This window comes from Otolemur garnettii, unplaced genomic scaffold, assembly GCF_000181295.1.
Source record: "Otolemur garnettii isolate 467f Iridium unplaced genomic scaffold, OtoGar3 scaffold00031, whole genome shotgun sequence".
Classification (NCBI taxonomy): Eukaryota; Metazoa; Chordata; class Mammalia; order Primates; family Galagidae; genus Otolemur; species Otolemur garnettii.
In genome coordinates this window covers 2,239,784-2,249,531 of record NW_003852426.1, presented here as the reverse complement: position 1 = coordinate 2,249,531, position 9,748 = coordinate 2,239,784, and the positions used below count along the sequence as shown (strand labels likewise).

The 9,748-nt window shown below is 45.0% G+C and overlaps 1 pseudogene across 1 annotated transcript in view; it reads left to right on the top strand.

The window, feature by feature from the left end:
* Window positions 1-2,436, top strand: part of LOC100957210 — a 3,328-nt pseudogene extending 892 nt beyond the window's left edge. The window contains exons 3-8 of the transcript XR_002773224.1: window positions 1-183; window positions 752-1,027; window positions 1,151-1,261; window positions 1,697-1,729; window positions 1,863-1,910; window positions 2,113-2,436. The product of XR_002773224.1 is annotated as a class I histocompatibility antigen, Gogo-B*0101 alpha chain-like (transcript). The remainder of the gene's footprint in view (window positions 184-751; window positions 1,028-1,150; window positions 1,262-1,696; window positions 1,730-1,862; window positions 1,911-2,112) is intronic.
* The last annotated feature ends 7,312 nt before the right edge of the window (window positions 2,437-9,748 follow it).

Here is a 9,748-nt window from a genome sequence, read left to right as displayed (position 1 = left end):
ACTACATCGCCCTGAACGAGGACCTGCGCTCCTGGACCGCGGCGGACACGGCGGCTCAGATCACCCAGCGCAAGTGGGAGGCGGAGGGTGTGGCGGAGGGAGACAGGGCCTACCTGGAGGGCACGTGCGTGGAGTGGCTCCGCAGGTACCTGGAGAACGGGAAGGACACGCTGCAGCGCGCGGGTACGAGGGGCGCCTCCCACATTTCCTGTAGATTCCCGGCTCCCCGTGTACAAGGAGGGGAGGAAAAGGGCCCCAACGCTAGAATATCGCCCTCCCTCTGGTCCAGAGCAGGAAGTCGCCCCCTGAGTGTCCAGATAATGTACTAGAGAGTGACTCTGAGGGCCCAGCCTTCCCTCTGGGATAGTTAAGGGATGAAGTCTCCCAGGGAACAGAGGAACAGACAGTCCCCTGCGGTTTCCTCTGACCCTGCAGCAGCCTTGGGCACCATGACCTTTTTTCTCAGACCTTGGTCTCTGCCACAGTCAGTGTGTTTGGAGGTCTGATTCCAGCCCTTCTGGGTCACTCAGTCTCACTTGGGTCAGAACCAGAAGTCCCTGTTTCTCTTAGAGACTGGAAGTTTCAAGGAACAGGAGACCATCCCAGACCCTTGTCTCCAGGCTGGGGTCTGGGTTTTGCACTCTCTTCCCCACCCCATTTGTCCTGTGCATTCTCAGGATGTCACATGAGTGCTGCTGGAGTGTCCCACAAGGGATGCAAAGTGCCTGCATTTTCTGACTCTTCCCCTCAGATCCCCCAGAGGCACATGTGACCCATCACTCCACCTCTGACCGTGAAGCCACCCTGAGGTGCTGGGCCCAGGGCTTCTACCCTGCAGAGATCACACTGACCTGGCAGCGGGATGGGGAGGATCAGACTCAGGACATGGAGCTTATAGAGACCAGGCCTGCAGGAGATGGAACGTTCCAGAAGTGGGCAGCTGTGGTGGTGCCTTCTGGAGAAGAGCAGAAATATACGTGCCATGTGCAGCATGAGGGGCTGCCGGAGCCCCTCTCCCTGAGATGGGGTAAGAGGGGGGATAGGGGGATCATGATTCTTGTGAAGGAAAGCAGGGGTGTTTCTGGAGCTCTTCAGCAGTGTCAGGGCTGAGGCCTGGGGTCAGGCCCCTGACCTTCCTGTCCTTTCTCAGAGCCATCTTCCCAGCCCTACATCCTCATGGTGGGCATTGTTGCTGGCCTGATTCTCCTTCTAACTGTGCTGATTGGAGCTGTGGTTGTGATGCGGAGGAGGAAGAGCTCAGGTAGGGAAGGGGTGAGGGGAAGGGTTTTCATTTTCTTGTCCCACTGGGGTTTTAACCCCAGGTAGCATGGTGCCCTGTCCCATTACTGGGAAGTTCCATCCACACACCTGCTTCCCCAGCCAGGGCCCTGTGTGCCAACACTTACTGTCTTTTATAGCACATGTGAGAGTGAAGGAGAGAGCTTTAACATGATGCTTGTGGTGATGGGGACCTGATCCAGCAGTCACAGGTCAGAGAGGAAGGAACTGTGCTCAGGACAGACCTCCAGGAGGGCAGTTGATCCACATTCTTCCTTCTCCTGTGATTTCTGATCCTCCCCTGGGTCTTCAGTTAGAGTTCTGGACACTTGTCTGGGATCCAAGACTAGGGGGTTCCTCTAGGACCTCGTGGTCCTGCCTGCTGCCTGGCATTTCATAGAACATTTTCTTCCCACAGGTGGAAAAGGAGGGAGCTACACTCAGGCTGCAAGTAAGTATTGGGGGTGGTGATCTGATCTTTGAGATAGTGTAGACAGGAGTTCATGGTGGAGCTCCCAGTCACATAATTTCTCCTTCAGTCACATCTTTGGGCTCTGACCAGGTTCTGTTTTGTTTTACCCCAGTTAGTGACAGTGCCCAGGGATCAGATGTGTCTCTAACAGCTTGTAAAGGTGAGACCCAGGGGGTACGATATGAGGGTGGGTTGGGGCAGAGGAGACACAACTGGGCTATGGGGATTCTTTGATGGGACATTGTGAGTGTGTGGTGGGCTGTTCAGTGTCACCACTTACTGTGACTAATGTCATTTTGTTCCTTATTTTTTTCTCTAGCCTGAGACAGCTGCCTTGTGTGGGACTAAGTGTTCATGCCTCTCCTTTGTGACTTCAAGAGCCTCTGACTTCTGCAAATGCTTCTGAATGATTCTGTATCCCTGTTTGTCTAATGTGAGGAGGTGGTGAAGGCAGCCTTCTCCTCTGTCCATGGTGACCCTTTCTCCCACACTGACCTGTGTCCCTTCCTGATTATCTTTCCTGTTGCAGAAAGGTGGGGGTGGGACGTCTCCATCCCTGTGTCAACTTCATGGTGCATTAAGTTGCTTCCCTATTGAAAATAAGAATTTAAATATAAATTTGTTTTTTCAAATTCTTCCTATGAGAGAGACAAGCAGGGAAATAAAATGAAGACCTGAGAACCTTCCAGAATGTGTATGTTTTCTGTGCTGAGTCTGCTGCAGCTGGGGACAGTTAAAGGCCATGAGGAGCTGAGTGTGCTCAGTCGATGTGCAGTCTATCATGGACTTTCTGTGGTCACTACTTGGCAGGGTTATTCTCACATTCCTAATGTCCTTGTCCCTTCAGTAGAACCTTGTCCTCACAGGACCTGTGATCATTGGGGCTGAAACATGGACAAGGGTGGATCCTGCACACAGAGGTAGAATTTTCACACTCTCCAGGTCTTGCTCTCCTTCTAGGGCTCTTTCATAGACGGCATTTTCCATCTTTCCCCCAACCTTTTTATTATTTTATTTTAAATTTATTTTTAATTTTTATGGATGCAGAATAGTTGTCTGTAATTGTGGAGTACATGTGATATTTTGATACCAGTATGTAATGTATAATGATCCAATCTGGGTAATTAGGATTTCCATCACCTCAAACATTTATTTGTTTTTGTAGGGAACGTTCTAAATTAGACTAAATCTTCTCTTCTCACAGCTGTGGGCTATGTGAGGAGAAGGATAGAGCTGCTACCAGTGTAGATGGGGACAACTCTGGCAGGGGTGTGTTTGAGGAAGGGGCATCCCAGGCATTCAGTGGAGGAGGTGTCCACTTGGAGTGAAGGGGAGGAAACTGGGGAGGCAGCTGGTCAGACCTATCTGGAGTTTAGGAGAAATGTCTGGGCTGGAAAAATAGATTTTGGGGGTGGTGGTGGTGACACCATATAATTGATATTTAAAGCCTCAAACCTGGATGAGGGCACAGGAGAGTGACTGGTGCTGTAGAAGAGAGTATGAGCAAGGATAAACCCTGGACATGCAGGGCTGAGGATGTGATCCAACCATGTGCCCAGAGCAAACTGTACAGTTCTGATAGCACATCCAGAAGGCATGACACCATGTAGTCCCAAGATTTACTCTGTGTGGGAAACACCTGGACATGGTGGTGAGACACAGGAGTTGAGCATGAGACCCTGGGGTTCATGACAAGGACGGTGCTGAAGCTCCTGGTCTTCAGATCACACTTTAGTGGCAAGATGGCAGACCAGGATCCCTGTGTGTGTGCATCAACCTCATGTAGGGCTTGTTAAATATGTCGTTGGTCTTGTGTGTAATACTCTGAGAGTGGGGAGAGGCCTGAGTATTTTCTAAACACCACCAGCAATCCTGTTTCTCAGCCATAGTGGGAAGTCCTGAGGCCAGTGACCAGAGAGTAATCAGGGTGGGTCTTCAAACCTATTTTAAATAACCTTTTATCCTTCAGAATGAAAGGAAGGACATATATTATTAATTATGAGACTTGATTTTGGGAGATTCATATATTCTCTGTACTACAAGCTAGGGCCAGGCAGAGGATTCTGGTAGTGACTCTCAGCTCTGCATAAAGAACATCTCTGAATGCTGTGCTCTGACACTATTCCCCAGACTGATTTCTAACTCACTTCTTGGAGCAAAGAATAGAAGCCCAATGTTTTTAATGTACACGTTACATATTATGTACGAGGCCTGAGAAAGGGCTTCAAGATGGTGGAATAGAGACATTTCCTCATAAGCTGCTCTCAGTAAGTCCAGGGAGAGGAGTCCACACCTGTATTCTCTGGGTCAGAAACGATATTGCCACAGCTCCATGGGACAGCCTAGGATATCAGAGCAGCAGGTAGGAGGCCTGCAAAGATAAGCAGGGTAGGAGGCCTGGAAAGAAAGCAGGTGCAAGGGAGTGCCATGACCCAGGATAGAGCCTATAGGTGAAATCCCTGGGGATTAAGTCTGTTGGAGATTCTCGTCCACCCCCTCTGGCCCATCTCCCACTCTCCACTCCCCATCCTTCTCACCCAGTTGGGCTGGCCCAGGTATTAGACCAAAGTCCAGGAGGGCCTATCCCTCTAGGCACACGTTGTGGTGTGAAACAAAGAGGAGCTCAGGCCTCACAGGACACTGGGGTTACAGTAGCTGGCCCTTGGGCAGGGGGCTGGAGAGAGTGTATGCTGTTTCTTTGACACAGAGCCAGAGGCTTGAGCCCTAGTACTTAGGGGAGTAGCACTGGGTGAGTTTAGACTGTAGCTGACACCAGAGGAAACTCTGGCTGCCAGGCATCCTGCCACCTTCAGAGAGCCATAGGAAGGGAGCAAAGATTACTGAAACCCTGAGGCAGCTCACTGTCAATGCGGTCCAGATGGAGCAGCTTTCTAGGATCCCAGTGTGCACTGGCTTTGACTCCAACCTCTAGGTTAGGACAACCGTCTCTGGGTTGACTCCCACAGAAATGTGGGCTAAACTGGGGAGATCCAGTGTGCTTCCCACACACAACATCTTGCACCCACCATGTAGTATTTGGGTGCTTAGGGGTGTCCGCCAGAAAGTCTGGGGTAAGTTTCAGGACATTAGCTCCCCTTCCCCTCCTGGGATTTAACTCTCCTACAGCTACCAGGTTCATATTAAAATTAAAAAAAATAAAGTTAGGATGTAAGAGGGACTTCACCTAATAAATGCAGTCAGTGTAACCTGGGTTCTTGTACCCTCAGTGAATCCCCAACAATAAAAATAAATAAATAATCAGGAAAATAAGACCAGGTTTCCATGACATGTAGGTAGTAATTTTCTGCCTCTACCACATCCAGAAACAGATGTAGTTTTTTTTCTTTCTGTCCAGGAACTCTATCTAGTGTTATCTTTTTTTTTCTTTTTCTTATCATGGAGCATCCACTGGTGCATAAAATTTTTTTTGAGATAGAGTCTCACTATGTCACCCTGGGTAGAGTGCCATGGCATCACAGGTCACAGCAACCTTCAAACTCTTGGGCTTCAGTGATTCTCTTGCCTCAGCCTCCAAAGTAGTTGGGACTATAGGTGCCTGCTGCAATGCCTGGCTATGTTGTTTTTGTTGTTGTTGCAGTTGTCATTGTTTAGCTGGCCCAGGCCAGGTTGGAGGCTTCCAGCTTTGGTATATGTGGCATTGCCCTAACGGCTGTGCTATGGGTGCTGAGACCATACAATATATTTTTTAAGAACAAATTTTTTTGTTCTCTTTTCCATTTTCTTTTGTTTTGTTATTTTTCTTGGACAGAATCTCACTCTGAGGCCTGAGTTGGAATGCTGTGGTATTGGCCCGGCTCATGGCAGCTTTGAACCCCTGAGTTTAAGGGATCCTCCTGCTTTGGCCTCTAGAATGGCTAGGACTACAGTCCCTGCTAACATCCATGGCTGATTTTTTCTATTTTGGGGGTTTGCTGTTGCTCAGTCTTGTCTCAAACTCCTGGGCTGGGTTGAGCCTCCTGCCTCACCCTCCCAGAGTGCCAGGATTGCTGGTGTGGGCCATTGCACAGGCCTATTTTTTTCTTTCTCTTTCTCATTCTCATTTCTCTGCCTTTTGTCCCTGTTCCAAAGGCCACTTCAACATCAAAGCACACAGAGGAAGATTGAAGGGAATTAGGAAGCATGAGAATAAGTAGAGGAAGGAAATAAATGACAAGAAATGAGAAGAAGGAGCCAAGAAAGAATTCTGGGAACATGAAAAATTAGAGCAAATCGCTCCCCCAAAGATTCACTATGCAGTTACCACAATGCAGCTACCCATCTATAAAGGACTCATGGAAGTGACAGAAAGAGATTTAAGAGTGAAAATGGGAAAAATGAAGGGAATTGAAGAGAAAATGGAAAGCCAAAAATCCAAAAATTGATCCAAGCAATGAATGAAATGCATAACAAAACTAGAATTTATAACAGAGGTTAAGTGGAAAGCCACCAAAAGGAAATCCAAAAGTTGACCCAAGAAATAAATGAAAGACTTAACAAAATTAGAAACTACAGGGGCAGCACCTGTGGCTCAAGGGGTAGGGCGCCAGCCCCATATACCAGAGGTGGTGGGTTCAAACCCAGCCCTGGCCAAAAACTGCAAAAAAGAATGAAACTACATAACGGAGGTTAACAAAGTGAAGCAGTCATTCAGAGAGTTCCAAAATGTAATAGAAAGTATTAACAGCAGATTAAACCATGGAGAAGAAGGAATCACAGAGCTTGAAGACAAAATTCTTGAGCTAATTCGGTCATTTAATGAGTCCAAGAAGAAGAGTAAAAGGACAGCATTTCCTTAGAGAATTAGGGGGCTACACGAAGCATACAAACATACACATTATAGGCATCCCTGAGAAGAAGAGAGACCAAATGGCATGGAAGCCCTGTTGGTGGATTATCATAACCAAAAATGTCCCATGCATTGATAAAGATTTAGACAAACCCCTTCTAGACAAATAGTGAAAATTGGATTGCCTGGTTTCAAACAGAAACAAGTGTCTCTCGTTTCCTAGACACATCATGACAAACCTGGCCAAAATCAAAATGCAGGAGAAAACTCTGCAAGCAGCCAGGCTTCAGCAGCAGCTGACCTACAGGGGCAAAACCATCAAGGCCCAGTTGGCTTCTTACTATAAAGCTGAAACTTTACAATTCAGAAGACAGTAGGCTCCCACTTACAGTCTACTCAAACAAAATAGCTGCCACCCTAAAATTCTGTATCTGGCAAAATTAAGTTTCCATTCGATGGAGAAATCAAATCTTTTCTTGACAAGCAAACATTGAGATAATTTGCAACTGCTGTGAAGGAAGTACTCAGACCAGTACTATACGCAGACCAAAACAATGGGCCACCAATAAAGTCAAGTCACTTAGAAACTAAAAGACAAACCCTCGGTTCCACAATGGACCAAGTGATAAAACAAGGCAATAGACCTCCCCACAACAAGATGATGAAAACTCCCCTCTACCATTCTCTCAATAAATGTAAATGGCTTGAACTCAACACTGAAGACATACAGGCTGGTTTACTCCTTAAAAAAATGCAAGCCAAGTATTTCCTGCCTTAAGGAAACACCTCTTACCCACAAGGACAAATCTAGACTTAAGGTGGAGGGATGGAAAACAATATCTCAGGCAAATGACAGGCACAAGAATGTGGGAGCTGCATTCCTTTTCACAGGTGCAATGGATTTTACAGCTACAAAAGTAATGAAAGACAAGGACCGTCACTACCTATGGGTGAAGGGAACAATACAATAAGAGGACATTTCAATCCTAAGTGCTTCTGCACCCAATATTAATACCCCAAGATTTATAAAACAAACATTACTCAATTTGAATAGTATGATATCCTTTCCTACAACAATACAATTGTCAGGGACTTCAGTAGCTCAAAGACAGAACTGAACAGATATACTCTAAGCTGAAACTAAGCAAAGATGACCAGGCACAGTGGCTCACGCCTGTAATCCTACCACTATTTGGAGGGTGAGGCAGGTGGATTGCCTGAGCTCAGAAGTTTGAGACTAGCCTGAGCAACAGTGACACCCCATCTCTAAAAAATAGCCAGGAGTTGTGGCAGGTGCCTACAGTCCCAGCTACCAGGGAGGCTGATGCAAAAGGATTACTTGAGCCCAAGAGTTTGAGGTTGCTGTGAGCTATGGCACCAGAGCGTTCTACCAAAGGTGACAAGGTGAGACTCTGCCTCCAAAAAAAAAAGAAACTAAGCTAAGAAATGATGGACTTAAACACTGTGCTAGATCATATGGACTTAAGAGGCATACACAGAATATTTTACACTACTACCACTGAATATATGTTCTTCTCATCAGTTCATGTGTCATTCTGCAAGATAGATCATATCCTAGGACACAAACTAAACCTCAATAAATTAAAAAAATAAAAATTATACCTTCCTTGTATCTTCACAGATCACAATAGAATTAAAGTAGATCTCACTTATAAGAGAAACAAAAGATCATGCCTGAAAACTATAAAAACTTTCCATCCCGAAATTTCAAAACATGAAGGAAATGGACATATTCCTGGAATCATAATATCTTTATAGACTTAACCAGGAAGAAACAGAACTCCTGAACAGACCAACATCAAGCACTTCAATTGCAATAACATAAAAAAAGCTCCCAAGAAAAACAAAAGTCTTGGACCAGATGTTTTCACACCAGAATTCTATCAAAACTTGAAAAGAACTGGTATCTATATTGCAGAACCTTTTCCAAAACATGGAGAAGGATGGAACCCTGCTCAGCTCCTTCCATGAAGCAAATATACCCTGATATAAAAACCCAGAAAGGACCCAACAAACAACAAAGAAAAAGCTACAGACGAGTGTCATTAATGAATATCAACACAAAAATACTCAATAAAGTCCTAGCAAATAGATCTCAGCTACATAAAAAAAATAATACATTATGACCAAGTTGGCTTCATCTCAGGGATATAAGGCCAATTCAACATAAGAAAATCCATAAACATAATTTACCACATAAACAGGAGTAAAAATAAAGACCATATGATCCTCTCAATAGTTGCAAAAAAAAAAAAAAAAGCATTTCACAAAATTCAGCCTCCTTTTCTGATAAGAAGAGTTAAGAAAATAGGCATAGGTGGGACATTTCTTAAGCTGATAGGAGCCATCTATGCCAAACCCACAGCCAATATTATACTGAATGGAGAAAAACTGCAAGCATTTCTGCTTAGCACTAGAATCAGACAAGGATGTCTGCTTTTGCCACTATGATCCAATGAAGACTGGAAGTCCCAGCCAATGCAATCAGGCAAGAGAAAGATGTAAAACAGTATCCAAATGGGAAGGGAGGTCAAATTATTGTTCTTTGTAGGTCATATGATCTTATACCTAGAAAACCAAACGACTCAACCATGAGACTTCTGGAAGTGATCAAGAAGTAGTGACATCACAAGATATAAAATCAATGATCACAAATCAGTAGCTTTCATTTATGCCAATAGCAATCAAGCTGAGATGAAATCAAAGACACAATTCTTTTCACAGTAGCTTCAAAGAAAAGGAAATACCTGGGACTATACCTAACAAGGGATGTAAAGGATCTCTAAGAATAAAACTATGAAAGCCTGAGAAAAGAATTAGCAGAAGATGCTAACAAATGGAAGAACACACCATGCTCATTTCTGGGAAGAGTCAACATTGTTAAGGTGTCTGAACTACCCAAAGCAATCTATAGACTTAACCTAATACCTATTAAAACACCAACCTCATACTTTGAAATACATAAAACACTAGTTCATTTGGAATGGAACACTGAATAGCCAATGCAACTCTAAGAAAAAAAGAAACCTATAGGCATCACATTACCAGACTTCAGATTATACTACAAGTATACAGTGATGTAAACAGCATGATATCGGCATACAATTAGAGACAGAGACCTGTGAAACAGAACTGAGAACTTAGAGCTGAAACCAGCCTGATATCACCATCTGATCTTCAATAAAGCAAAC